Source organism: Vulpes lagopus, chromosome 7, assembly GCF_018345385.1.
Source record: "Vulpes lagopus strain Blue_001 chromosome 7, ASM1834538v1, whole genome shotgun sequence".
NCBI classification, from domain to species: domain Eukaryota; kingdom Metazoa; phylum Chordata; class Mammalia; order Carnivora; family Canidae; genus Vulpes; species Vulpes lagopus.
Window position 1 is genome coordinate 54,818,856 of NC_054830.1, and position 26,898 is coordinate 54,845,753.

The 26,898-nt window shown below is 52.2% G+C and overlaps 1 protein-coding gene across 4 annotated transcripts in view; it reads left to right on the forward strand.

Moving 5' to 3' along the window:
* The window catches only part of IQSEC1 (IQ motif and Sec7 domain ArfGEF 1), a 377,994-nt gene that overhangs the window by 177,530 nt on the left and 173,566 nt on the right, over nucleotides 1–26,898 (forward strand). The gene's annotated exons all lie outside the window — the stretch shown is intronic.

The following is a 26,898-nucleotide window of genomic DNA, read 5'->3' on the forward strand; positions in this document are numbered from 1 at the left end:
TTCTTTTGTACTCTTCTGTGGTTTTCTAGGTTTTTAGATTTTAGACGCTGTAAGACATCAGTGGCGGAGCCGGCACACAGCATGGGGAGGTGTTGGTCCCTCGCACATCTTGCCGGCCACATTCTGAGACCAGCTGGCAGCGAGGCAAGGACTCTGTCGCTGTGTTTAGGTCCACTGGGGCTTACCTGGAGCGTCAGGCCTAGCAGACCCAGGTGTGGGGGAACCAGGCAGTCAGCAGCCGGGCCCCAGACCATGAGCAGAGACCCTGGCAAGCTCATACTAACTGATAAGAAAGCAAAGATCACCATGACGCCATGCCTTGGTTCCAACTCGGTGCTGAGCAAAGCTTCCTCCTGGGATGTGAGTGACGGAGCCAGCCTTGGTCCTAATCCTACGACCTCTGACACCTAACAGCTGCGTGACCTTTGGCAAGTGACTTAACCTCTCAGAGCCTGTTTAGTTTCTTCATGCCTGAAATGGAGATGATAATGCTCACTTGCATTGGGTAGATAAGAAAGCACCTCACTGCCCGCTGTCTTTACTCACCTGAATGTATGCCCCTAGAGGGCCTGGATGGCAAAAGCGGCAAGAGACAGTGAGGGGTCCGTCAGCTTTGTGACGTCTCACACACTCATTGTTGCTTTGGGCTGGCCTTTCATTAAGATATAAGCTTTCCCATAAAACCACCGGAGCCTTCCACTATTTCATTCTTGCTGCTAACTCTGCACGGCTGGTTAGCTTTACTGCTCCATGGAGCTGGCATTTGGTGTCTCTTCTCAAGCAGATCCGTGATGATATATTTGGGGGAGATGTGCACACACACAGGATTGTGAGGGTGCGATCTCCACAGTACGGGACTGCCGTCAGGGCCGTCCACCAGCACGTCTGTTCTGTCACTTGTTTGATGAATGGGCTTGGAGCCTGTGCTTGGGGCTCGCCGGGTGCTAATCATGGGCGTGGGAAGGGGACAGAGGGACAGAAGTCATCTGCCCAGGGCCCCTGGGTCTGCAGGAGGCACCAGGTGGTGCGGATGCATGGACTCTTCCCTCGCGATCATCCACCCAGTCACTCGTCCCTCCCTCAAGGGGCTAGCCTGCAGCCCCAAGGTTAAGGGCACTTGGTTAAGGGTGAAGGCTGGATTAACTGCCCCACCTCCTGCCACCACGTGACTTGAGGCTTGTTACTTTGCACCAGTTTGCTCATCTGTGCAATGTCCTGGGGTTGTGCTCAGGATTAAATGAAATAAAGAGCTCAGAAGGCATATAAAAAGTGCTCAGAATGGAGACTGATTGCCCCAGGCCCCACGTGGGGTTCTAGAATAGGAAGAAGAAGGAGCAGGTCCTGTGCCCTGAGGAACTGGGGTGGGGGTGGGGGCTGGGGAGGCAGAGTCAGTGGAGCGTGGGCCGTGGGAGCCCACAGAGGGGGTCGGGAGCTCCCTAAAGAGTCTGGTGGGGGCTCCCTTGTCAGAGGTGAGGGGTTCCAAACAGTGAACAGATGTTCATTGCCCTAAGAGCCCAAGGAGGACAGGCAGCCTGGCTGAGCCCAGGGCTCCGCTGTGAGCCCCCAGGAAAGTGGCCCCCTCCCTCCTGTATCCCTGCCATTCCCTTGGGGTGGAGGCTTGTTCTCCGCCCACCCCCACGGGGCAGGGAAAGGATGTGAGCAGAAGCTGGACTCGGCCTTGGCCAGAATTGGCTCCTGTGGGCCTCCTTCACATATCAGCCACATGCCCTGGTGAGCTGGGAAGGAGCAGATGGCACCGGGCAGGCAGGGGATGGAAGGCAAGTAGAGGGAGGGGCAGCATCCGTGGAGCAGGGGGGGTCATAGAATTTGGTAACTGGGTGATGTTTTCACATGCAAAAGCAACTTGACCTTGTGTCTCACAGGCTCCACAATGCTCCAAAGTCTCCCTCCTCTGTGTCCTTGCCCCTGCCTGTTCGGTTGGGAGTCTGAGGGAGGGAGTGGTGGTACCTGAGCAGTGCGTGTCTGTCGACCCTCCTTCAGGGCCTGCCCCTGGCTGTCGGTGGGCCTGGGCAGGAGGCAGGAGGGGGTGGATTCCGCCTGGGGGTGGGTAGCAATCAGGGATGGCTTCCTAGAGGAGCCAGCAGCACTCTGGGCAGAGGGCTGGGGCATGAGCCAAGGAAGCATCCTCATATCTGGAAACAGAGGGGCCAGACCGTGGGAGGCCTTGACTGCCAAGCCCAGAGTTTGCCCTGAAGGGGGCAGAAGTCAAACTAGCCACTGAAAGATGGCCTCCGGCCTGCGCAGTGTGGACTAACACTTGTTTTAAGCGTTTTATATCGTAACAGCTTTTGACATTTGAAAATCAGATTTCAGGTGAAGGGTGGGTGCCTGTCTTCTCTTGGTGACTCAGGAAGTCTGGCAGTCCTGGTGGGTTCCCTCCTTGCAACCACAGGTAGAACCCCCAGCAGAGCCCCCCACACACACACAGAGCACGTGCCCTCCAGTTCGCCATCCCCACCCACCCAACTCCCTCAGCCCTTCCCATCAGGCAGCCCTGGATGCCCAGTGCCCAGCACCCCTGCTACCTATGATTATCCCGTTCAGCTGAGGGGGCCGGAAGAGAGTGATGAAGGGGAGGGGGCCTGGTGGACTCTTCACCTGTGGCCAGGGAGAGCAACCGAGTCCAGGAGTCCAGAGCAGGGGCAGAAGGAAGGAGGGATGTAGGAGAGGAGAGGCTGGGGTCAGGAGACATGGGACACCCACTGATTGAGGTCTGGGCCCCAGCGTGAACAGGAGAGAGAGGGTGACACCCACGGTGGTTCTGCCCAGATGTTCGGTCAACAGTAATCCATTTACCTCGTTGGAAGGTTTTAAGACTCTACGTACAATGAAATCCCGGCTCTGCACCTTCTGCATAGATGACAGAGAGCCCCAACGTAACAGACTGGTGAGGATGGCAGTGGCGTGAAGTCAGAGGGTCCCTAGTAATGGCCACGTTGCACTCACTGGGAGGCCTGTCACCTCTGGGTCCCCCAGGGGGATTCACTCCTTCTGTGCCCTTCATCTTCACCCAGAAACACTCCGGATTTGTGCCAGCACACTACTTGACTATATTGTGTTTCAAAGAAAGCACTCATGTGTTCACTCAACAAACACATATGTGATTGGCATATGTCATGGAAGTTGCATGGGGTGCAGGACCCAGTTCCTGCCCTTCAGAGCTGACAGGCCGCGGGGAAGCAGGGAAGGGACAGTGGAGTGGAGTTCCAGATCAGATAGGTCCAAAATCTCTGATCTACCGCTTACTAGCTGTGTGACCTTGGGCAAGTCACTTAACCTCTTTGTGCCTCAGTTTTCCCACTTATAAGATGAAAACAGTAGCAGTGTCCACCCGAGGGAGTGCTGTGGAAATGATATAAGATCATTTAGTGAAGCTTCCAGAGCACTGCCTGGCGCAGATGGAGTGTTCTAAGGATGGCAAGTATTACTGTTTGCTTAGCAGCAATTTACAGAGCACCCACTGTGCACCAGGTACCAGGGATAGAACAGTGATGGAGACAGGCACAGGCCCCTGCCCTCGTGGGGTGGTCAGCACCAGAAGGGTAAACGGGTGAGCAGGGTGGAGTACTGAGGAGCCCCCAGGCGTGGGAGACAGAGCCTCCCGGGGATCATGCTCCCCCTATACTTCCCTGCTCTGAACCTGCCTCAGCTGGCCCCTCCTGGTCACCTGCCAACCAGACCCCCGTGGTCCTGCAGCGTCTGGAGAGCCTTTGCAAACAGCCTGCCTTCCAAGGCACACTTGCCCTCACTCTCTTGCCAGCTGGTGGGGTGCCTTGGCCTCTCATCTTCTGCTTTCTTTCTGTGAGGAAGGACCCCAGCCCCTTCTACGGGGGTTCTGAGAGGAGCGGGGGACAGTGGGTGGCACTGAGCCAGCGGTCAGCTCCTCCAGGGACAGGGGAAAAACTGGTCAGCTTTAAACACACCTGCAGCTCCCCCGTGTCTCATGGAGCTCTGTGGTCTGTGGTTCTGCAGAGGCAGCCCGGGGATGATGATCTATTGGTGCCTCGGCTGTGTTAGAGGGGGGTTAATTAAAAAGGTGGCTGGGAGATGGATTTCTGGAAACACAGATTGGAGGCCAGTGAAGCTATTGATCTGCCTAATGGGAAGCCGATAGTATCTGAGCGCGCAGATGGCTCTGGCTTAGGGAGGTGGCAGTAATCGATGTGGCCCCTTCCCTGCACCGAGATGGGTCTTGGGTAGGTGGGGAACACGCTGTGGAGGTGCCCCCCAGCCTTCTGGTGGGGCCCCAGCATACTAATTCTGGCTCAGCTAGGGAACCAGCTGTGCTTCTGCTTGGGGTCAGAGGAGCTCCTAGCTGGACAAAGTAACAGATGTCTTGCTGCCTCAGGTGTTATTGTAAAGTTCGATGCAAAATAATAAGTGGGCACGGCACGCACTGTCCTGAGTGCTGGGGACACGGTAGCAAATCCACTGCCCAGAGTCCCGGCCCTCTACAACTCACATTTTAGCAGGTGAAGCACACAGCAAGCAAGTCTGTCTACTACACAGTTCCAGGGAGCACCGAATGTGTGAAGGCCTGGAAAGGGGAGCACCTGGTGGCCTGCAGGGGACAGCTGCAGCCTGTGATATGAATAGGCCATCACCATGGCAACCAACCAACACACCTCCTCCCAAATTTCAGACCCCCACCCCAGCAGAGAACCACTGATGTGCGTGTGCCCACTTCCTCCCTACAGAGTCCCTGTGGCGTACGTGTGTTTATGCCTATTTCACAGATGAGCAAAGTAAAGCTGAGATGCTCGGCCAGGGCCCAAGGCCACGCGGCAGGGAAATCAGCCTCCGGTGCAGCGCGCCTCACCCCAGCTCCTGAGTGGGCGTAGCTGTCTCCTCGGCGTCCCGCTGTCGCACAGGCCTGGGCCCTTGGCCCAACTCGACTGCTGGTCTGGCGTGTGTGGGCGGTCGCGCCGCCCTCGGTGAGCCGACCACCGACCATCGAGGTGTGGGCAGGGTTTCTCCAGGTCCGGCTGGTGCCTGAGCTCCTGTCTCACTGCACCCCCTCCTTCCCTCCCTAGAATGGGGTCATTTTGAAAGCACTTATCGTGAAATGATCTCCTGGGATGTGGGTGGGGATGATGGCCAGTGTTAGTCTGTTTATTGATTCCTAGACTTTATAAGGATTTATCTCTGAAACAATAAAATTGAAAGATAGCCTCCGAATTCCTGTCTCCAGCCTGTAGCGCTGCTGTCCCCTGAAGTCCAGTCAGGCTTGAGCATCCGTGGCTCCTCAGGCACCACCATTGCCCCCTCACCCAAGAGCCTTCTGGGTCTCCGTTTCCTTTCTAGTCTCTTAACAGCCAGGGAGAGCTTTTGAAAGCACAAACAACATCATGGTGCTGGTTCAAAACCCTCCAATGCCTTCTCTTGCACTTTGCATAAAATCCAGGCTCCCTGTCACACGTGCCCTGCCGTCCCCTCAACCTCCTCTTTCTAAAGCATTCCCCTCCAGATGCTCTGTGCTCATTGCAGTGCTTCAGGCACATGGGGTGTTCTGTGGCCTCAGGGCCTTTGCACTTGCCACTCCCTGTCTGAACCACTAGTGCCCCAGGTCTTTGCATGGCTGGTACCTTATCACTGTCCAAGTCTCAGCTCAAACGTCACCTCCCTGAGCACCACCATGCACCTTCACAGCACTTAGCACCCTCCCAACATAACTTTACTCTGCGCCTATGTGCAAGTCTACTGTCTGTCCCCTCCCCCACAGTCCTGGGAACTGTCTTTTCTACTTACTACCCAATCCCAGGACCCAGACCAGGGCTCAGTAAACATTTGTATAATTAATCAATGAACAAAATGTGAGGCTCTGCAAAATTGCAGCCGGAGATAGAACCTGACTTGGCCTGGAATTCTGGGCTTTGCTGGGTTCATCCGCACTTAGTGGCATCATGCCGAGTCTCTGCACCACTCTCTCCGTCTGCCCCAAACCACTGACCTGAGGATAGGTAGCCCTGTGGTCTCCCCAGCTCCCTGGCTCAGGGAGATGTCACGGAGGTGGGTCTGCACTGAAAGCCCAAGCGGTCTGTGTGGCCTTGCCCTGGGGCACCAACCCCAGCAGAGGAAGCACCTCCACCCCAGAGGTTAGGAACTTGAGGATGAAGGTTCACCAGGCAGGTAAGGAGAGAGGGCAGAGTGTTCAGGACAGAGGAAACGGTGTTCAAAAGGCCTAGATGCAGGACAGGCAAGGTACAAACAAAGCAGAGGGAAAAGCCAGCCCCGCCTTGTTTTGGGAGGAGGGCCCTGGTGTTGGTCTGCCTTCTTTGATCCCTGTGCCCCTCTCCAGGAGGAGTCTGGTGGATCTTCACTCAAGGTCATGGGAAAGTTTTCTCCTGGGGCCACTGTACCAGCCTCCCCCCTGCTCTCTCTGCTCCTGTCCTTGCCACCCCCGGGTCTCTGCACAGAGCCAGAGTGGCCCTTCTTGTCCTCTCTCAGACCCTCCCAAGGCCACCTGAGGCCTACACCAGCTGGTCCTCTGACTCCTCTCTCCCCATACTCTCCCTGTCACTCCCTCTGCACCAGCCACACTGGCCTCCTCACTGAGCCTGGGACACACCAGGCATGCTCCTGCCTCAGGACCTTTGCACATGCTATGCCCTCTGCCAGGAACCCTGGGATACAACCACCTCCTTCACTGAACAGTTCGGCTTTAAAGGAGAGACAAGTGAGTGGGGCATGAACAGTGAACACTTTGAGGTTGCAAGGACGTTCCTGGGATCCGAAGCTGCCCCAAGGGGGACCTTTTAGGAAACACCAATACCTGTTTTCCTAAGCCTTAGGGCCAAGGAGCCCTCTGGGAGCTGGGGCCCCAGGGTGACCTGGAAGAGTCCATTTACCTCGGCCTGGTTAATCCCTTCTGCTTCTAGAATATCGAGCTCCACCTTTGACACGAGTTAAGTGGGGGCCCCGAGGGCTATCAATGTGTGTCTGACACTCGGGCCTGGGATCACCACTACCCGTGAGCCCTGCCGAGTGGAAGTCCATGGTGACCTTTGTGTCCACCCAAGTGACCCAAGCCTGAAAAGTGTTTGTCCCACTAGCGTCGAGATGATGCAATTCTTAGTGATTCTAAACAGTCAGGTCCCCAGGAAATGCGGGCCTGCACACCTGAAACGTCATTGCTCACACCCCACCAAGTACCTTGCAGCAGCCCCAGGTTGGAGTCTGATCCAGCCCACATGCCTAACTCTGGCGCCAACTTCCCCAGATGGCTCGGTCGGCTCCCCCTTCCCACCCCTCCCAGGGCTGCACAGGGTGGCCCCAGCTGGCAGGCACAGGCGGGCTAGTCCAGCCATCACCTGGGCCTGGACCCAAAACCCCGCTCAGGTCTCTGCTCAAGTGTTCCCTTCTACCCCCCGTCCCCGTCTTGTCCCAATTCCTTTTTCTTCATGGCACTGATGACTACCCAACATATGACATGCTTAGTCTGTAACAGCCTGGTTGACGTGTCATTTACATACTATAAAGTGCACCCATTTAAAACATGCATTTCAGTTGATTTAGTGTATTCAGAGTTGTGTAACCATCACCACTATCTAATTTGGGAATATTTTCATCGCCTGTAAGCCTGTACCATCAGCAGCCATTCCCCATTCCCCGCACCTCCCAAGTCCCTGGCAACCAATTACCCATTTTCTGTCTCTGTGGACTTGCCCATCCTGGACATTCACATAAATGGGACTATATGCTCTGTGGTCTTTGTGACTGCCCCCTTCCTTCCTTCCTTCCTTCCTTCCTTCCTTCCTTCCTTCCTTCCTTTTTTAAGGATTTTTTATTTATTTTATAGAGAGAGTGCATGCTCATGAGCAGGGGAAGGGGCAGAGGGAGAGAGTCTTCAGGCAGCCTCCCTGCTGAGCACAGAACTGGATGCCAGGGCTCAGTCTCACAACCCGTAAGATCATGATCTGAACCGAAACCAAGAGTCGGACACTTAACCAACTGAGTCGCCCAGGCACCCCAAGACTGACTTCTTCCATGTAGCAAAGTATTATTTTTATTTTTATTTTTTTAAGATTTTATTTATTTATTCATGAGAGGCACAGAGAGAGAGAGAGGCAGAGACACAGGCAGAGGGAGAAGCAGGCTCCCTGTGGGGAGCCCCATGCGGGACTTGATCCTGGGACTGCGGGATGATGCCCTGAGCCAAAGGCAGACGTTCAACCACTGAGTGAGCCTCCCAGGCGTCCCAAAATCATCCATCTCCTCCTACCTCAGGGCCTTGGCACTGCTGGTCCTTTTGCCATGAATGTTCTTCCCCGGATATCTCTGTGGCTCCCCGCCCCACCCCCGTCCTTAGCAAGGTCTGCCCCAACCCCTGTGTAAGTGGGTAACTCTTGCCCTCCTCCCAGCCCTTTGGACCTTACCAACTTTGCTTTTCTTCAGTGACCCTAGCTCCCTCTGACATTCTGGCTCTTCCTATGATTCTGGTATCAGCCTCCCCAGAACTCAGGGACCTAGTCTTGCTCTCTGCTGTGCTCTCAGAATGGCTGCATGTGATGATAGTTGCTCACTCAGTGTTGGCTGAATGAAGCAATCCCGGGGTCTCCTGGCATCCCCTTCACCCTATTCAGAGCCAGCATAGGGCCTGGTGAGGCCATGGGCCACCTTGGGACAGGCAAATGTCAGGGGCACCATCCCCCTTGGGTCTCTAGAAGCCTCTACAGTGCTCAGGGCTCCAGGGGCTGAGGCCAGCAGGCCTTCACGTGTCTGGGGCCTTCCGTGCCTCTGAGGAGCAGCTGGGCCACTCCTACAACACCATGGAGCTGGCCGCGAGGAGAAGGGCTGCAAACAGGGCTTGTGCTCCAGCCTTCCCCAGTGATAAATGGCTGATAATTAATGTTGGACCGGCACGTTATTAATCAATTTAAAGTTGAGTGCGCAGCCAGAAGCGATTCCAAGAAAAAAAATGTTCAGCCCCACATCCTCCTCATCCTTACTCATCAATCACCAATTTTGCAAGCGGCTTATTAAAATGTAGAGAAGAGTGTGGCTGGAGAAATAAAAGGCCCTTAAAGACCCAGAGATGGTTTATCAGGATTTTGGAGATGTGGATCTAGAGAGTGGGGGGGGGGGGGCAGAGCTGAGGGGCCCCAGCCCTGTTTCACAGAGGGAGGGGCTAAAGCTAGAGCCTCAAAGGTGAAAGGCGGTGGTGTGAAATCCAGAAGTGTCAATGCCGGCCCAGGAGCTAGAGCCCCTGGCTGCAGGAGCTGGGGTTGCCTGGCGGGCCACCAAGCAGAGCCGAGAGCCCATTGGACGGCTTAGTGACCCGAGGGCCCTGGGGCCATCGCCAAATGCAGGGCAGGCGAAGAGCATTGCTTTGTAGTTTGGCAGATCCTGATTCAAATCCCAGGTCTTCTCCCAACCAGTGGTATTGGAGGGCGAGTCACCTGCTCTCGCTGAGCCTCAGTGTCCTCCTGAGCTGTGAGAAAAGCAGACCCCCCTCAAAGGTTTGCAAAGGTGAAGGGAGGCCGTGTACACAAAAGCCTGGGAGACATGAGGCACAGAGCAAATGCTCAGTAAATACCAGCTATCTCTGCAGGCCCAGCACTGGTCACCGAGCACAGCTGGGGGTGCTTCTGTACCTCCCTAGGGCATGAAAACAATGTTCAGAGGCAAGAGCCAAGCAGGTTTGCCCTTTGCCTGGGCAGTCTTTCAAAGCATCAAGAGGCTGCATGCTTTTGCTCATTCTGTTTCTTTTCTGGGAGGGTGACTTCTTCACTTCTCACCTTCCCCCCAGGGAACTCCTATGCATCCTTCAAAACCCACCTCATAGGGCACCTCCTCTGTGCTGCCTTCCTAGTACTGAGTCAGTTTCTTTCTTGACTTCTATGTTGCAGACATACCTGATTCTTGCTAGATTATGAATCCCTTGAGGAAAGGGTCCGTGCTTTATGCAGCCTCGTGTGTAGTGATATAATAAATTGTACCAGATGAATAACTAAAGGGATGAGTGAATAAATGAATGAACGCTTACCCCTGTCCTGATATCACTTAGAGGCCTGCCCCCCACTACCCTCTGCCTCCAAGACTGGGAACTTCCCAAGAGCCAGAGCCTGCCCGAGAGGGCTTGTCTTTGTCTCCCACTGCCCAGGTTGGTTCTTGGCACATACTAGGTACTCAAAAGATGTCCGAGTGGCTGAGAAGGAAAAGAGGAGACAGGAAAGCCGAGCTCATGTTTAGTAAGCACCCACTAAGAGCCAGGGGTGATGCTGGTCATGTTTGCCTGTAAGATCCTTTCTTGGCCTCCTACCAAGCCCATCGCACAGATGTGGGGACTGAGGCAGAGGACCCAAATACGTGGAGGAAGCTGAATTTAAATTGCGGAGTCTGACCGACTCTTGAGAGCTGTTGCCACTCCATCACGATGCCTTCCAAAGGCATTCATTCGTGCACGTGTGAATTAATGAGTGGCCTGATAAATGAACCAACTACTGAGTCCTCAGGGGAAGCTTGCTGCTTCCCTCCTCTATCTCAGTCCAGGCCCTTTGCCTTCTGCCCAGGCCTTTCTCCTGTAAAGCTGGCTCAGCACTTTTATTTGGGGCTGGAGAATGAGACCCGCCCCGCCCCATCCTTTGTGGGGCTGCCCCCTCCCTGCAGATTTTCCTGCAGCCCCTCCTCCTGCCCCCCTACCTTTCCCTGCTCTGCAGCTGCAGCTGCTGGCCCCTCCCGCTCCCCTGCCAATCAGCCCCCCATTGTCCTGCCACATCTGGAGTGCTCTGCAAATTGCCAGCCCCAAAAGGCTCACTCAGCATCCTCTGCAAGAAGACGGCCACGCTTCATTCACAAACACTAGTTCCTAAAAGGCTGGTGATTGTGTCCTCAGCATCCCCACTGGGCCTACCTGGAGACTTGGAGTGGCAGAAAAAGCCCCAGATGGCTGGGGAAAGAGGGGGTGTCCATGATTCTCATTGATCAGGAAGTGGGCTTGGCCTCAGGGAGGTGCAGGACATGCATTAAGTAGGGAACACATTTTCTAAAATACCCTTTGCTCCTCTGGCTCCCAAAGCCTGTGCTCCTGCCTCCCTGAGAGGTAGTGTCTCCCTAGTGGGGTAGCATGGACGTCACTGGGAAGGCTATTGATACCCCAAGGGCTGGGTCTGCCTCAGGTTCTGGTTCAAGAGGTGGACCTTCTATGCCTTGGTCAGGGAACCACGAGGGGGCTTTAGGAGGGCGGGACCCCGCCCAGCTGGGCTCGCCTCTGGGGAAGGCAGCCTTCACACGCAGCCCGGGGCCCCCCAGGGACAGGGGTGGAGGCAGCCTCCGGCTCTTGTTCACCTGTGGAGCATCTTTACTGAGCTGCATGCAGTAAGCCAAGAGCCAGGGGAGGAGGAGGGAAGGTGCTCAGAGGAAGAGACCTGTTCCTGGTCCCAGCTTGCATGGATGACCATGGTCGCCACCATGGTAAAACGGCAGCAGTGCGCCCCTTCTGAGCCCCTGCTATGCAGCAAGCACAGAACACCTCCTCTCTTAGCATGTGATTTGACATCATTGAAGGCTTTGTTCATGGACAATCTAAATCTGTGCCCCTGCTGCCCCCTGCTTCCTGGGGATGTAATCATTGAACTGAGCTTCTGCTCTTCCTGAGTTTCCAGGGGAGGCCCAGAGAGGTCAGGCGCTCTACCCCAGGTCACACAGCTTAGCAGATACAGAACTCACTGGGAGAAGGCCCTGGAGTCACTGGAGTCGGCTGGCTGGAGTTCAGTCCCTGGGCCCTCTGACCAGCAGTGTGGCTAGGGGCTAGACCCTAACTTCACTGTCCTCAGTTTCCACTTCTGTCCTGTGGGCCTGAGGAGAGAAGAAAGAGGCTGCTGTGACCACATGCACTCAGCTCCCCATCATGGGCCTGGGTGCTTCTCTGCTGCCACCTGGTCACGGCCAACCTGAAAGCAGGGTTGGTGCCACCCCTGCACCCATGGAGCTGAAGAGGAGCCCGAGGGTCAGGGTGAGGCAGTTCCCCAGGGCCACGCAGTGGCCATCCCCTCCCGACACGTTGCTTTTGCTCTGGAAGCTGTCGTCAGAGGCTCCTGCTCCTTGGAGACAGTGTGCAGCTGTGCTCACCCTGAGCCTCGTGTCAGATCTGCGGTAGGTCTTCCTGAGCAGAGGAAGGGCAAGGCCCGTCTCTTCGTCCCTCTGCAGGGAGGTGGCAGGCAGGCCCCCAGACGCCTTGCATTAAAATACGCAAGCAAAACGGACACTGGAAATTGATAAATGCTGGATGAGTGTGCTCAAGGTCAGATGTGGTGGCTCACCAGGGGCTGCTCAGCCCCCCTCCCCGGGCTCTCAGAGACAGACTCTGCTGAGGGACGCCAGGGGACTTAGGACCTGGCTGGGGGTCACTGAGACATGACAGTACCTGAGTGGGGCCTTCGAGTCTGACTTAGTGCATGGGTGAGGCCACCAAAGGCTGACTCAGGACCTGGGTGGAGCCAAAATAATTCCAGGTACTGAGCCAGAGACGAGACCTTTGGGGACTGGAAAGGACATTGCCTGGGCAGTCGGGGGGTGGGAGGGCCTCATAGCATGTGACATTGAGCCTAGAACTCAGGGATGTAAGGAGCCAGCTTTGGGACTGGGAAGCAGAGGGAGCAAGTCCAAAGACCCTGGGGCTTAAGAAGTTTACCATTTATAGGATTGGAAGAAGAACAGCATGCCTGGAGCAGAGGGAGAGAGGGGCTGAGGGTTGGGAGGTGAGCCCAGAGGGGTAACCTGGAGCCAGAGCATGTAGGGCCATGTTGGTCAACTGTGTTCTACACACAGGGTTGGGGAAGGGTGTGCAGACAAAGCACCACTGACCCTTAGGAACGTGAGGGAGCAGAAGGAATTTGGGTTGTCAGAGAAGAGAGAAGGAGAGGGCACTGTAGCCAGGGAATAAGGCAGGGGCATGGACTTGGGGGAGGGCAGTGGCCTGGTGGGCTGGCTGGGGGAGAGCCAGGTCCTTGGGGCCTCTCTGGAGCTCCTGGGGTACCAAGGATTTTGCAGGCAACTCTTCCCAGGACTTTGTAGCAGCCATACACTGCCCTCTGCTGGGATATCTGAGTATTACATCCCATGACATTGGGATTAGACCAAGCCCAGAACTTGGCTGAGAACTTCATTGGAACCATCCCTGAGACCCAGGGTCCTCAGGGCTGGCAGGGCCTCCCAAGGTCTCCTCCTGGCCCTAACAGATGCTTGCTTTCTTAGCCCTAGGGACAGGGGGCTCACTCCCTTTTGTGATCTTCTCCAACCCTGTACAGCACAGATCAGCTTGACCCCAGGAAGAGTTGCAGGTGGCTACCTCCTGGTTGCAGCTCTGCCCCCTGGCTTTCAGGGCTGCCTGCAGGGCCTAGTGTGCTGTACTGCCCGCCACCGTGCTGCCCTGCTCCAGTTCTTCCAGACCCTGCCCAACCTAGCCTCATTCCTGTCCATCTTCCATGTGGGAGCTCCCGACCAGAGACCTGTCAGGAGCTCCAAACAGCTGAGGCCCCTGTAGAGGAGGTGGCTTTCTTGGGAAGATCCCTGCAGATCTCCCAAGCGCACCTGTGATCTATTTTCTATGTCAGAGCACTCAGTTTCCCTGGATCCAGAGGCAGGCTGGCTGATGATGGGCCAGGACTTGAGGACTGGCTGGATGTGAACAAGAGGGTGAGCGACCGACTCAGAGAGGCCGGCCAAGGTGAAGCTGGGGCTTCTCCGGAACATCAGGGGCCTGTCTCACATGGGGCTTCTGGGACCTTCCATGACCCAGCCCCAGCTTCTGCAGTAGCCACGAAGGAGGGCATTCTCAGGGGGGCCCAGAAGAAAGTAGAGGAGGGAGAGAAGTTTGCTGGCTTGGTGGTGAAGGAAGAAGACCAATCACTCAAGTAAAAAGCCCAGCAACTTCATCTGTCCTGTAAGCAGACTCATTCATTTGTTCATTCATCACATATTTTCTGAGTACAAGCATACCTCTCATTTTATTGCACTTTGCAAATACTGCTTTTTTTTTTTTTAACAATTGATGGTTCGTGGCATCTGTGGGTGCCATTTCTACTACAGCACTTGCTCACTTCGTGTCTCAGTGTCACATTTTTTAAAGATTTTATTTATTCATTCATGACAGACACAGACAGAGAGGCAAAGACACAGGCAGAGGGAGAAGCAGGCTCCATGCAGGGAGCCCGATGTGGGACTCGAGCCCAGGACCCTGGGATCATGATCTGAGCCAAAGGCAGATGCTCAACCACTGAGCCACCCAGGTGTCCCTCTGTGCCACATTTTGGTAATTCCTGCAGTATTTCAAATGTTTTCATTATCATTGTATCTATTATGGTGATCTGTGATCTTTGAGGTTGCTGTTGTGGCTGTTTTTGGAGAGCCATGAACTGTGTCCATGTAACATGGGGGGAATTTAATCGATGAGTGTGTGTGTTCTGACTGCTGCACTGACAGGCCATTCCCCGCCCTCCCTTCCTCTCCCTGGGCTTCCCTGTTCCCTGACACACAATAATATAGAAAGCAAGCCAGTTAATGACCCTATAGTGTCCTCTAACTGTACAAGTGACACAAAGAGTCACATGTCTCTCACATTATATCAAAAGCTAGAAGTGACTCAGCTCATTGAGGAAGGCATGTCGAAAACTGAGATAGACGGCATGTTTGGCCTCTCACACCAAACAGTCAAGTCTTGAATGCAAAGGAAAAGTTTGTGAAAGAAATTAAAAGTGCTACTCCAGTGAACACATAATAAGAAAGTGAAACAGCCTCATTGCTGATAGGAAGAAGGTTTTAGTGGTCTGGAGGGAGGATCACACCAGCCACAACATTCTGTTAAGCCAGAGCCTAATGGAGGCAAGGCCCTAACTTTTTAATTCCATGAAGACTGAGACAGGTGAGCAAGCTGCAGAAGAGAAAAGTGAAGCTAGCAGAGGTGGTTGCTGAGGGTGAAGGAAGAAACCGTCTCTGTAACATGTAAGTGCAAAGTGAAGCAGCAGGTGCTGATACAGAAGCTGCAGCAAGTCATCCAGAAGATCTAGCTGAGATCATTAATGAAGGTGGCTTCACTAAACAGATTTTCAACGTAGATGAAACAGCCTTCTGTTGGAAGAAGATGCCATCTGGGGCTTTCATAGCTACAGAAGAGAAGTCAGTGCCTGGCTTCAAAGCTTCAAAGGACGGGCTCTCTTATTAGGGGCTAATGCAGTTGGTGACTTGAAGTTGAAGCCAGTGCTCATTTACTATTTGAAAATCCCAGAGCCCTTAAGAATTATGCTAAATCTCCTCTGCCTGTGCTCTATAAATGGAACAACAAAGCCTGAATGACAGCACTTCTCTTTGCATGGTTTATTGAAAAATTTTAAGCCCACTGTGGAGACCTACTGCTCAGAAAAGAAGATTCCTTTTTAAATATTACTGCTCATTGACAAGGTACCTAGTCACCCAAGAGCTCTGATGAAAATATATGAGATTAATGTTTTCACCCCTATGAATACATCCATTCTGCATTCCGTGGATCAAAGAGTCATTTAGATTTCAAGTCTTACTGTTTAAGAAATACATTTCATAAGGTTATAATGGCCACAGACAGTGATTCCTCTGGTGGATCTGGGCAATGTGAATTAAAAACCTTCTGGAGGATTTACCATTCTAGATGCCATGAAGGACATTCATGATTCATGGAAGAGGTCAAAGTATCTGTATGAATAGGAGTTTGGAAGAAGTTGATTCCAACCCTTATGGATGACTTTGAGGGGCTCAAGACTTCAGGAGAGGAAGTCACTGCAGATGTGGAGGAAATAGCAAGAGAACTAGAAGCAGAACCTGAAGAATTGCTACAATCTCATGATAAAACCTTAACAGATGAGGAGTTGCTTCTTATGGATGAGCAAAGGAAGTAGCTTCTTGAGATGGAACCTACTGCTGGTGGAGATGTTGTGAAGATTGTTGAAATGACAACAGAGGATTAAGAATCTGACATAAACCATTTGATAAAGTGATGGTGGAGTTTGAGAAGATGGACTCCAATTTTGAAAGATATTCTACGGGGGTAAAATGGTATCAAACAGTGTCACATGCTACAGAGAGATGGTTCATGAAGGGTCAGTAGATGAGGCGAACTTCAGTGTCGTCTTATTTTGAGAAACTGCCACAGCCACCCCAGCCCTCAGCAACCACCACCCCCATCAGTCCTCAGCCATCAACACCGAGGCAACACCCTCTACCAGCAAAAAGTTTTGACTAGCTGAAAGCTCAGATGATGGTTAGCATTTTCTGGCAACTACATATTTAAATGAAGGTTTGTTCATTGTCGTTTTTTCTTTTTTTAAAAAAAGATGTTCTTTATTTATTCATGAGAGAGAGGCAGAGACATAAGCAGGAGGAGAAGGGGAGCCCGATGCAGGACTGGATCCCAGGACCCTGGGATCACAACCTGAGCCAAAGGCAGATGCTCAACCACTGAGCCACCCGGGCATCCTTGTAGGTTGTTTTTTAGATGCAATATTGTCACACACAAGCTTGATAGACAGTAGTGTAGTTGACTCTTGAACAACACGGGTTTGAACTGTGTGGGTCCACTTACATACGGATTTTTTAAGTGCAGCACTGTAAATGTTTTTTTTTCTTCTTTATCGTTTTCTTAATAATGTTTATTTTTTCCTCTAGCTTACTTTATTGGAAGAATATAGTGTGTAATAGAACGACATATAACATATGTGTCAATCAACTCTTTACGTTATCGGTAAGACTTCTGGTCAACAGTAGGATATTAGTAGTTAAGTTTTAGGAGAATCAAAAGTTACATGTAGATTTTCAACTGCATGGGGCTTAGAGCCCTTAACCCCCCCCCCCCCCATCATTCAAGAGTCAACTGTGTAGTGTAAACATAACTTTCCTATGTGCTGGGAAACCAAAAAATTCATTTGACTCACTTTGTTGCAATGTTTGCTTTATTGTCATGGTCTGGAGCCGAACCAGCAGTATCTGAGGTGTGCCTACTATGTGCCAGGCACCATTCAAAGCCTTGATGCTATGTCAGTGAATAACTGAACAGAATCTCCTTATGGAGTCTCTATCTAAATGAGGGAAAAATCAGTAAACAAACGAAATGTTTTCAGAGACTAATAAGTGCTGTGAAGATAGTAGCTTGGAATGATGGGGTGGATGATGTCAGGGACAGGTGGGCTGGGACTCCTCTCTTAGAAAACAGACACTTGTATGATGAGAAGAGCCAGCCAGGTGAACATGCCAGGCAATGTATTATACATACAGCTGCCCCGGACCGCCCAAAATCCACGTATAGCTTCTGATTCCCCAGAAACTTCACTACACATAGCCTGGTGTTGACCAAAAGCTTTACAGATAATATCAACATTGCATATTATATGTATTATATACTATATTCTCACAATAAAGTAAACTAGAGGGAAAAAAACGTTAGAGAAAATGAATCAGTGGCTGCCAGAGGGGACAGGGTGGGGCGTGTGAAATAGGCAAAGGGATTAAGAGGTGCAATCTTCCAGTTATAAGACAAATAAACCACAGAGGTGGGGGCAACTGGGTGGCTCAGTGGTTGAGCATCTGCCTTCAGCTCAGGGTGTGATCCCAGGGTCCTGGGATCGAGTCCCATATCGGGTTCCCCACAGGGAGCCTGCTTCTCCCTCTGCCTGTGTCTCTGCCTCTCTCTGTGTGTCTCTCATGAATAAATAAATAAAATCTTTAAGAAAAAATAAAAAGTCGCAGAGGTGAAAGTACAGCATGGAGGTAGTCAAATAACATGGAATTACCATTGCATGGTGACAGGTGGTGACCGCACTTCTCATGGTGAGCACTGTGTCATGTAGAGAATTGTCAGATCACTGTGTGGCACACCTGAAACATACACTCTAACGTTGTACATCGACTGTTTACCTCAATAATACATTTTTTAAAAAGAGGGACCCCATATCCACTAACAGTCACCCCCATGCCCACTCTCCCCTCAGCCTCTGGCAACCGCTCATCTAATTCCTGTCTGTATGAATTTGCCTCTTCTGAACATTTCATATAAATGGAATCTTACAACCTGTGGCCTTTTGTGATGAGCTTCTTTCATTGAGCATCATGTTTTTAAGGCTCATCCGTGGTGTGATGGGTGTCAGTACTTTGTGCCTTCTGATGGCCAAGTCATGTTCCATTGTATGTATATGACACACTTTATCCACTCATCAGTCGATGGACACTTGGGTCCTTTCCACTCTTTGGCTATTTTGGGCAGTGCTGCTGTGGACATTTGCGTACGGGTTCTTATGGCTTCCAGATCCTGTGCACACGTACCTCTGAGCGGAGTGGCTGGGTCCTGTGGTGACTCTGTGTATAACATTTTGAGGACCCAGCAGGCTGTTTTCCGCAGTGGCTGCCACATTCACGTTGCCACCAGAGTGTGTGCAGTTCCTGTTTCTCCACATCCTCCCAACACTTGTTGCTGTGTGTTTTTTATTTTAGCCGTCCTGGTGGGTAAGGAGTAGTTTCTCACTGTGGCTTGGATTTGCATTTTCCTGATGACAGGTGATACTGAGCATCTTCTCGTGTGCTCATTGGCCATTTGTTTATCTTCTTTGGAGAAATATCTGTTCAGAGTCTTTGCCCATATTTGCTTTTTTTTTTTTTTTTTTTATTTTTTATTCATGAGGGACACACAGAGAGAGAGGCAGAGACACAGGCAGAGGGAGAAGCAATCTCCTCGTGGGGAACCTGAGGAGTGGGGAACTCTATCCCAGGACCCCAGGATCATGACCTGAGCCAAAGGCAGACATTCAATCACTGAGCCACCCAGGCGTTACTTTGCTTGTTTTTGAACACAAAAACCAATCCCTGCACAGGAAGCCTAATAGAAGTGGTCACCTTTATGAATGGAAGTCATGGAGCTAAGGGCAGAGTAGAGAGGTGGGGACCAGACTTTTCACCATAAACCTTTTGCATTTCGTACTTTGGAATCCTGCATAATGTGCTAGGCAAGGACATGTTTAAAGAGCAAATGTGAACAAAAGTAACAGCATCCAGTCATCCAAACCAGCCCTTGGCAGCCCCTGGAAGGGATATCTGAAGCTCAATTCAAGAAACCCATTTGGTTCCTGGCCAGCGTGGTCCCCCTTCCCTGCCCAAGGCCCTCATCTGGGTCACTCATCAACCAGGAGGGAGCTCCCTGGATTTTCCTCCTGTGCAGATCGTTGTCCTGCCATGCCCACTCGGCTGCATCTTACATTAAAAACCCCTATGGGTGACGGCAATAGGAATCAAGCACAGGAGATAGAGCAACGTGGGCCCTGAGATGGGCAAGGACAGTGTGGTCCCACATGCTGCCCTGGCCACGGGACAGGAGGACAGTGGAGGCAGTCCCAGCCATTCTGCCTTTGGTGTCCTTGGCCAAGCATTGCTGGGTGTGAGCCTCGGGAACCCTGGGTTCCAGATCAGAGCTCTCTAGTCAGCCCCTACCAGTCACAGGGTGTGAGGCTCCGTAGTGTGTCCCCCTCACACTCAGCAGAATGCCCAGGACATTGGGTGGCCAGGAAATGTGTATTGAGCAAAGGAGCCCTGGGCAGCAGTATGGGGAGGAGGTGTGGGCCAGAGGAGGACCTGTGGTCTGTGCCAGGACCTACCCTGACAGAGGCCTGTGGCATCCTCACCCTCTGCACCTCATAGGCTGCAGGGAGGCTCGCAGCCAGCAGTGGCGGCAGATGAGAACACGGAGCCTTCTCCATAGGGCTCAGGGCTCACTGTGGAGCTCTGCTTCAAGCCCAGATTCCATTCAGTCACTCACTGAGAGCACCTACAATGTCCCAAACTCTGGGAATGCAGCAGTCAACAAAACAGAGAGAAACCTTGTCTTTGGGGCACCTGGGTGGCTGAGTGGTGGAGCATCTGCCTTTGGCTCAGGTTGTGATCCCGGAGTCCTAGGATCGAGTGCCGCATCGGGCTCCTGCATGGAGCCTGCTTCTCCTTCTGCCTATGTCTCTGCCTCTCTCTGTGTGTCTCTCAGGAATAAATAAATTAAAAATCTTGAAAGAAAGAAAAGAAAGAAGAGAAAAGAAAAGAAAAGAAAAGAGAAAAGAAAAGAAAAGAAAGAGAGAGAGAGAAACTGTCTTCATCGAGCTAACTCAATAACAGAGGAGGGGACAGAGCAAAAACTAGAATATGTAACTACAAATAAATAATTTTTATTAAGGTATAAAATTCAGTGGTTTATAGTGTAATCGCTCAGTTGTAGGACCATCACCACAGTCCATTTTAGAACCTCTTTATCACCCCAAACAGAAACCCTGTACCCATGAACTCACTCCCCACACCCTCCAGATCCCAAGCTCCTGGCAACCACTGATCTCCTCTGCCCCTAAGGATGTGCTTATTCCCCACATTTCATATGAATAGAATCATACAATCTGTGGTCTTCTGTGTCTGACGCCTTAGCACAATGATTTTTCAAGCTTCACCCACATTGTAGCCTGTGTCAGAACCTCCTTCCTTTATTATGGGCAAATAGTATCCCATTGTATGATAGACCACGTTTGTCTATCCATTTGTGTGTTGATGGGTACCTATGTTGTTTCCACTTGGGGGATTGCAGAGTTCTGGTGGTGACAAGCACTAAGGGGAAAAGGCATGGATGGGGCCCAGCAGTGCATACTAGGGAAGGGATCGGGCAGGGTGTCATTGAGGAGGGGACCCTGAACAAAGACTGGAAGAAGACAAAGCTGTGAGATGGCTGGGAGAGGAGATGGCCAGGCCGAGTCAGGGCTGAGGTTCAGCAGGTGTATATACCTTTGTCAAAATATTGAAATATTTTCATGCCAGTAGGTTGAAGACATCTGCCTGTGCCCCAGAATGGCCCCTGGGGCTGCTGCCGCCCTGTCCAGCCCCACTCCTGGCTCCCCTCGTGTGTCCCCAGGACTTATAACAAAGGAGTGGATATTCAGTGTAGCAGGAGGTATTTCTGAGTGGTCAGGGCTAGGGCCTGTTGTTAAATAGTTTTGATATTCCCCTTGGGGGGCAATAAACACAGCACATGCAAAAGCCCTGGGGCAGGAAAGGGCCTCTACAGGCTGAAGCAAAGAAGAGGCCATTGTGCTTGGGCCACAGTGAGCAAGGGGCAGGGGGACAGAAGGAAAGTCAAGGGGATCATGCAGGCCCCTGTGGGTCATTGTAAGGACTTCGGCTTTTACTCTACGTGAGGCGGGAGCCCTGGAGGGTGCTGAGCAGAACAGTTTACATGCCTTGGATACTTTTAGACAAAGGATAAAACCTGGCTGCTATCTGTAGATAGGCTGCCGAGAACCAGGCCAGAATCAGGGAATAGGGAGGCTTCCGCGATCATTCAGGGCGTAGAGGGTGGCCAGGACCAGGCTGGACTATGGAGGCACGGAGAAGCCAGAGCAGGTAGGTGAGGTGGGGGGTATGAGAAGAAGAGGGCAAGAGAGAGAACGAGAACAGGGGGAGCAGGCCTCACAGGAGATGGGGATGCTGATCTTACACTGTCCTAGAAGATCCTTCCTAGACCTCAGGTCCCGAGTTAGCAGAGAGGTCAAGGTTGGAAATATAAACATGGGCAGGACCAGCATCTGGGTGGTTTACAAAGCCAGGAGGCTAGATAAGACCACCAGGGGGTGAGTGTGGACAGTAAGTGACCAGGGACAAGGGGACAAGAAGGAGCCAGGAGAGGAGACTGGGAAGTAGAGAGGAGCCGAAAAGATATCGTCTCATTTACTGCTGTGTGCTGGCACCCACTAGGTGCCAGCACATAGTAGGTGCTCATACGATACACATGGAATGAACGGGCGCATGGATGGCCAGCTCCTTTCGTGCCCTCAGCTCTCCTGCTGGCGGGCACCACCATCAGTTCATTCATACTGACTTGGTGAGCACCTGCTGTGTGCTCCTGGGGGCTCAGCAGTTTAAGGACAGATAAAGGAGCTGGCGATCCACTGGGAGAGACGGACAATGAACATATAAACCCATCAATGTGTCGAAAAATCTCAGGGATGCTCTTCCACAAGATATGTTTCAGACAAAGGATCCTGGTTTTCACTTAAGGCAGGAAGGAAGTTTTCCCATTTAAATACATTCAAGAAAAAAAAAAAAATCAACTTAAAGCAAGCCATTGCTTGGATACTGGTGCAAAGAGTGCTAGTCCATGAAGCAATGTTCATGGCAGCGGAGGTTTGAGATTGGCCCATGGACTCCTTCCCTGCAAGGTAGGTGTTATCACCCCATTTTACACATGAGGAGATGGAGACTGAGGGAGGTGAAGGGCTCGTCTTCAGGCCTCCTGCCTGCCCTTAGGGCTCTTTCTGCACCAAGAGCCTCTTCTCCTGTGAGCGGCAAGTTTGGGAGCTCCCCGAAATAGCCGGGGATCTTTCCACATGCAAATATTCCATCCGGTCCATTAACTAAAATCGCAGCAAATAAACTATAATCATAAGACCTATTATTAGTGCGGATGCGCAAGTAATTACCCTGTGCAGATTTAGACTGTGGGAAGAACGTTTGTCTGGGCTGGGATTTTTACCAAACCCACAAAGGTTGAGGCATATGGAAATAATGAGAAGCTACAGGCTGGTATACCGCTATTCCCTCTGATCCATGGGATGAGCCAGGTAGTACAGCTTGAGATCTCCATTGATTCCAGGTGGTGGACACTTATTAGACCCTTACTAAATGCCAGGCCCCATCAGTGTACCAGGAGATGCCATGATGACCAAGACAGGTTGGCTCTGACGCTGAGGGCCCAACATTCTCTTGAAAGCAGACAGATGAGGGATCCCTGGGTGGCGCAGCGGTTGGGCGCCTGCCTTTGGCCCAGGGCGCGATCCTGGAGACCTGGGATCAAGTCCCACATCGGGCTCCCGGTGCATGGAGTCTGCTTCTCCCTCTGCCTGTGTCTCTGCCTCTCTCTCTCTCTCTCTCTCTCTCTGTGACTATCATAAATAAATAATAATAATAATAATAAATTAAAAAAAAAAAGAAAGCAGACAGATAAAAAAAGAAGAAAAAAACAGCTAAACAGGATGATTTTAAATGCTCTGGGTGAAATAAAATGGGGACGGGATGGGGGGTGGGGAACATTTCAGTAAGGGCGCTCAGGAAATACCTCCCAAGGGGGTGATCTCTGAGCTGAGACCTAGAGAGTGAGCCATGCAGAGATCTCGGGGGGAAGGTGTCCTGATAAAGGGAACAATGTATGCAAAGGCTCTGGGGCAGGAGTGGGTTGGCACGGAACAGAACGGGAAAAGGAATGAATGTCAGCATGTGAATGAGAGGGGCAGAGCCATGATGCCAGGGCAGGCGTGTAGTCTATCCTGAGGGCCGTAGGAAGCCAGAGCAGGATGGCTATGATTTGTGTTTGTGCAAGATGACCAGGCAGTGCCCCAACTCGGGTAGAGAAAGATCTTGCCCTCCCAGAGAAGATTTCCTCTGGCTCCTACTCCCGGGGATGGCTCTGTGTACCCAGCTTCCTCCTGACCACTCTCCCAAGGCTGAACCAGCATGGAGACCGAGACCTCTCAAGGCCAAAGACGCCAATGTTTAGCATGCCCTCCCCGAGCTCAGCCTTCACAGAGTGTGTGCCGTGGCAGGCACATCTCCTGCAGTCCTGCTTATGCTCATTCTCCACGGGGATCTGCTTTTCCCATTTTCCGGGGTAAGAAACTGACACACAAAGATTGACAGTCACTTGCCCAAGGTCACACAGCAGGTAAGCAGGGGGCCGAGACCTGAACTGTGGCCTGAGAGCAGAGTCCATGCCTGCTGTGCCCCTGCCGGTGCTACCCAGTCTGCCCTGGGAACCCTCAGGCCAGATGGGCTGTGTCCCTCTGTGTGGGGTGACTCAGGACCCCAGCCCGCCCACACGGGTGCCCTCGGCAGTCCAGGTCAGCAGCCAGATCAGCCCCAGCTGGGCTAGAGAAGAACCCCTCCCAAATCCCCCTCTATGATCGGGACAAGCAGGTGCCTGGCAGAAGGGAATGCAGGCCCAGAGCCAGCTGGAGGTATGGGGAGAGGAGACCGCAGGCCCCGGCTCACCAGGGTCAGCCCTGCTCATGGTCCTCTCCGCAGACCCAGCCTGGCCTCCAGGCCTCACGCACAACTGGAAGAACTTGGACCGCTGCCCCCAGCCTCTGGAGCCCAGTGGAGCCTCACTCTAAGCCTGGGTTCCCACATGCCCCTCAGGCCAGGAACTGGCTTCATAGGGAGGTTCCAGAGGTAAGCTCAGGTTTCATGTCCAGCCTCTATATCTGTCTGTAACACAGGGTGAGAGCACCTGGGGCAGAGGCTGCAAGGGGACTTACATCTACAACACAACTTGAAAACTGTATCAGGGCTCTGAAAGGGGCCCTGGTGCCCACTTCAGGTGCTGAGTTCAGTGGGAACCCAGTCAGGGCTGCAGCCAGCACCCAGCCAGTTGCACATTGTGCCCAGGGGTCACCTTCACTGCATCCTGATTCTTTTTTAAGATTTTAAAAAAGATCTTATTTATTTATTCATGAGAGACACACAGAGAGACAGAGACAGAGACACAGGCAGAGGGAGAAGCAGGATCCCTGTAGAGAGTCCAATGCAGAACTCGATCCCAGGACCCCGAAATCACACCCTGAGCTGAAGAGAGATGCTCAACCACTGAGCCACCCAGGCGTCCCAGATTTATTTATTTTAGAGACAGAGAGAGAGCGAGCATGCCAATGAGCAAGGGGAGGGGAAGAGGGAGAGAAAGAATCCTGAAGCAGACCCCGATTGCAGAGCCCTATGCAGGGCTCAATCCCAGGACCCCAATATCATGACCTGAGCCAACACCAAGAGTCGGATGCTTAATGGACTGCACCACCCAGACGCCCCCACAGCATCCTGATTTTGTGACCCCCAGGGATGCTGCTCATCTTTGTGTGACACCCTGTCTCAGGCACCCACTCTTCCTGGTGTGCTGCTACATCCACTCATTTGGTCCCCACACAGCCCTGCATGAAGGGCGGGGATGGATCCTGGGAGGGAAAACCAGCCTGAGAGGAGCTAGGACATCGTGCCAGGGCCGAGGCAGGCGAGGGGAGAGCTAGATTCAAACTCACGTCTCACTCCAAACCTGGGTGCTAGTCCCTGCAGAAAGCAATATTTTCCCCCTTATTCTAGTTAAGGATGTTGTAGAAATGATGAAAAATAAATTAAAATGAAAAGGGAAATAAAATTGGTATTTCCATCACTCAGAGGTGCTGACTCTTAAAGGTGGCATGTTGGCATGTGTCCTTCCAGGCATGTTTCTAGTTGTGTGTGACACTCACATTGCAGGGTTCATACCAAATACACACTTTGATAACCTGCTTCTTTGTTTAACTAACAACCATTAACTTCATTGCTTGTAAACATCCCTTTTTAAAAAAAAAAGATTTTATTTATTTATTTGTAAGAGACACACAGAGAGAGGCAGAGGCACAGGCAGAGGGAGAAGCAGGCTCCCTGCAAGGAGCCCAATGTGGGACTCACAGATCCCAGGATCACTCTCTGGACCAAAGGCAGACGCTCAACCACTGAGCCACCCAGGTGTCCCGTAAACATCCCTTTTAAAGGCCACTTGCTATAATAGCACATGCAGAACCATGTATTTTTAGCCAGCTCCCAATGTTGGACCTGAATATTGGTTAGGGGCTTTAGTTTGTTTATTGTTGTTATAAAGAATGCTGTGATGAACATCTTTTGAGTGTGAAGCTTAGTGCTTATTTGGGATTCTTTTTTGTTTGTTTAAGATTTTTAATTTATTTATTCATGAGAGACACACAGAGAGAGGCAGAGACACAGGCAGAGGGAGAAGCAGGCTCCCGATCCCAGGACCCCAGGATCATGCCCTGAGCCAAAGGCAGATGCTCGACCACTGAGCCACGCAGGCACCCTGGGATTCTTTTTTTGTTGTTGTTAAGAAATGCCATTGTGTTATCTCAGATCCCTGGGGCAGCAGGGGCAGGGCCTAACTGACTCACTGTGGCAAGGCAGGGCAGATGGTGGATCCCCAGGAAGGATCTGAAGCCTGGGGCTGGGAACAGAGCCCAGTCCCAGGGCTGGGGGTGAGTGCACTCACATGGGGATGTGTTATGGGAAGGTGTGGAGCTTGCACCTGTGGGCAAGGAGCGCCCCAAGTTTCTACCCACTGCTCCAGCGGCTTCTTCTCCACCTCCTGTGCTGGCTTTCACTTCTTCCCATAAAAGTCCATGTGCCCAGGTCTCTGTACAGCCCTCCCCCCCCCCCCCTCCTTCTTCTTTCCCACCCCTCTGTCCTGGAGCTGTGCCTCCAGCCAGATTCTTACAGCTTCCTAGATGCTTCCCCTGGGTGTCCCCGAGGCACTGTGCCCCAACATATCCACAAGGGGTAGAGGTCATCTCTCCTTCCACCCAGCACCTCCTCCTGTGTGCCTCTGGAGAAAGGGATCGGCATGTCTTGAGGCCTGTGGTAGACAGCCAGCCAGCACTTCTCTCTGCTCCGCACACAGCATAGGGTGGGAGGGGAGAGAAGAAATGTCCCCCTGCCTCTAACCTCTCCCCTTTGAACGCATACCCCATGAAGGGATCTACATAGTCACATGTCTCTCCTCTACCCAGAACCCTTCTGTGGCTCCCCATTACCCTCACAATGACATGCACGCCCTTAGGTAAGGTGATCCTCATTATCGTGCTTCTCACCTCCAGGCCTAGCACATGCTGTTCCATCTGCTTGTATCCCTTTCCGTGCACTATCTGCATGACAAGCTGCTAGTCATCCTTTCAGAGTCAGCATCAACATCCTACCCTTTATTCCTTCCTGTATCCCTTTTCCTCAAAGAAACTTGGCCCTTCTTCCCTCGTATTACATTGTGTTCTGTGTATGCTTCCATTGCAACAATCACTCAATATTATTATTATTATT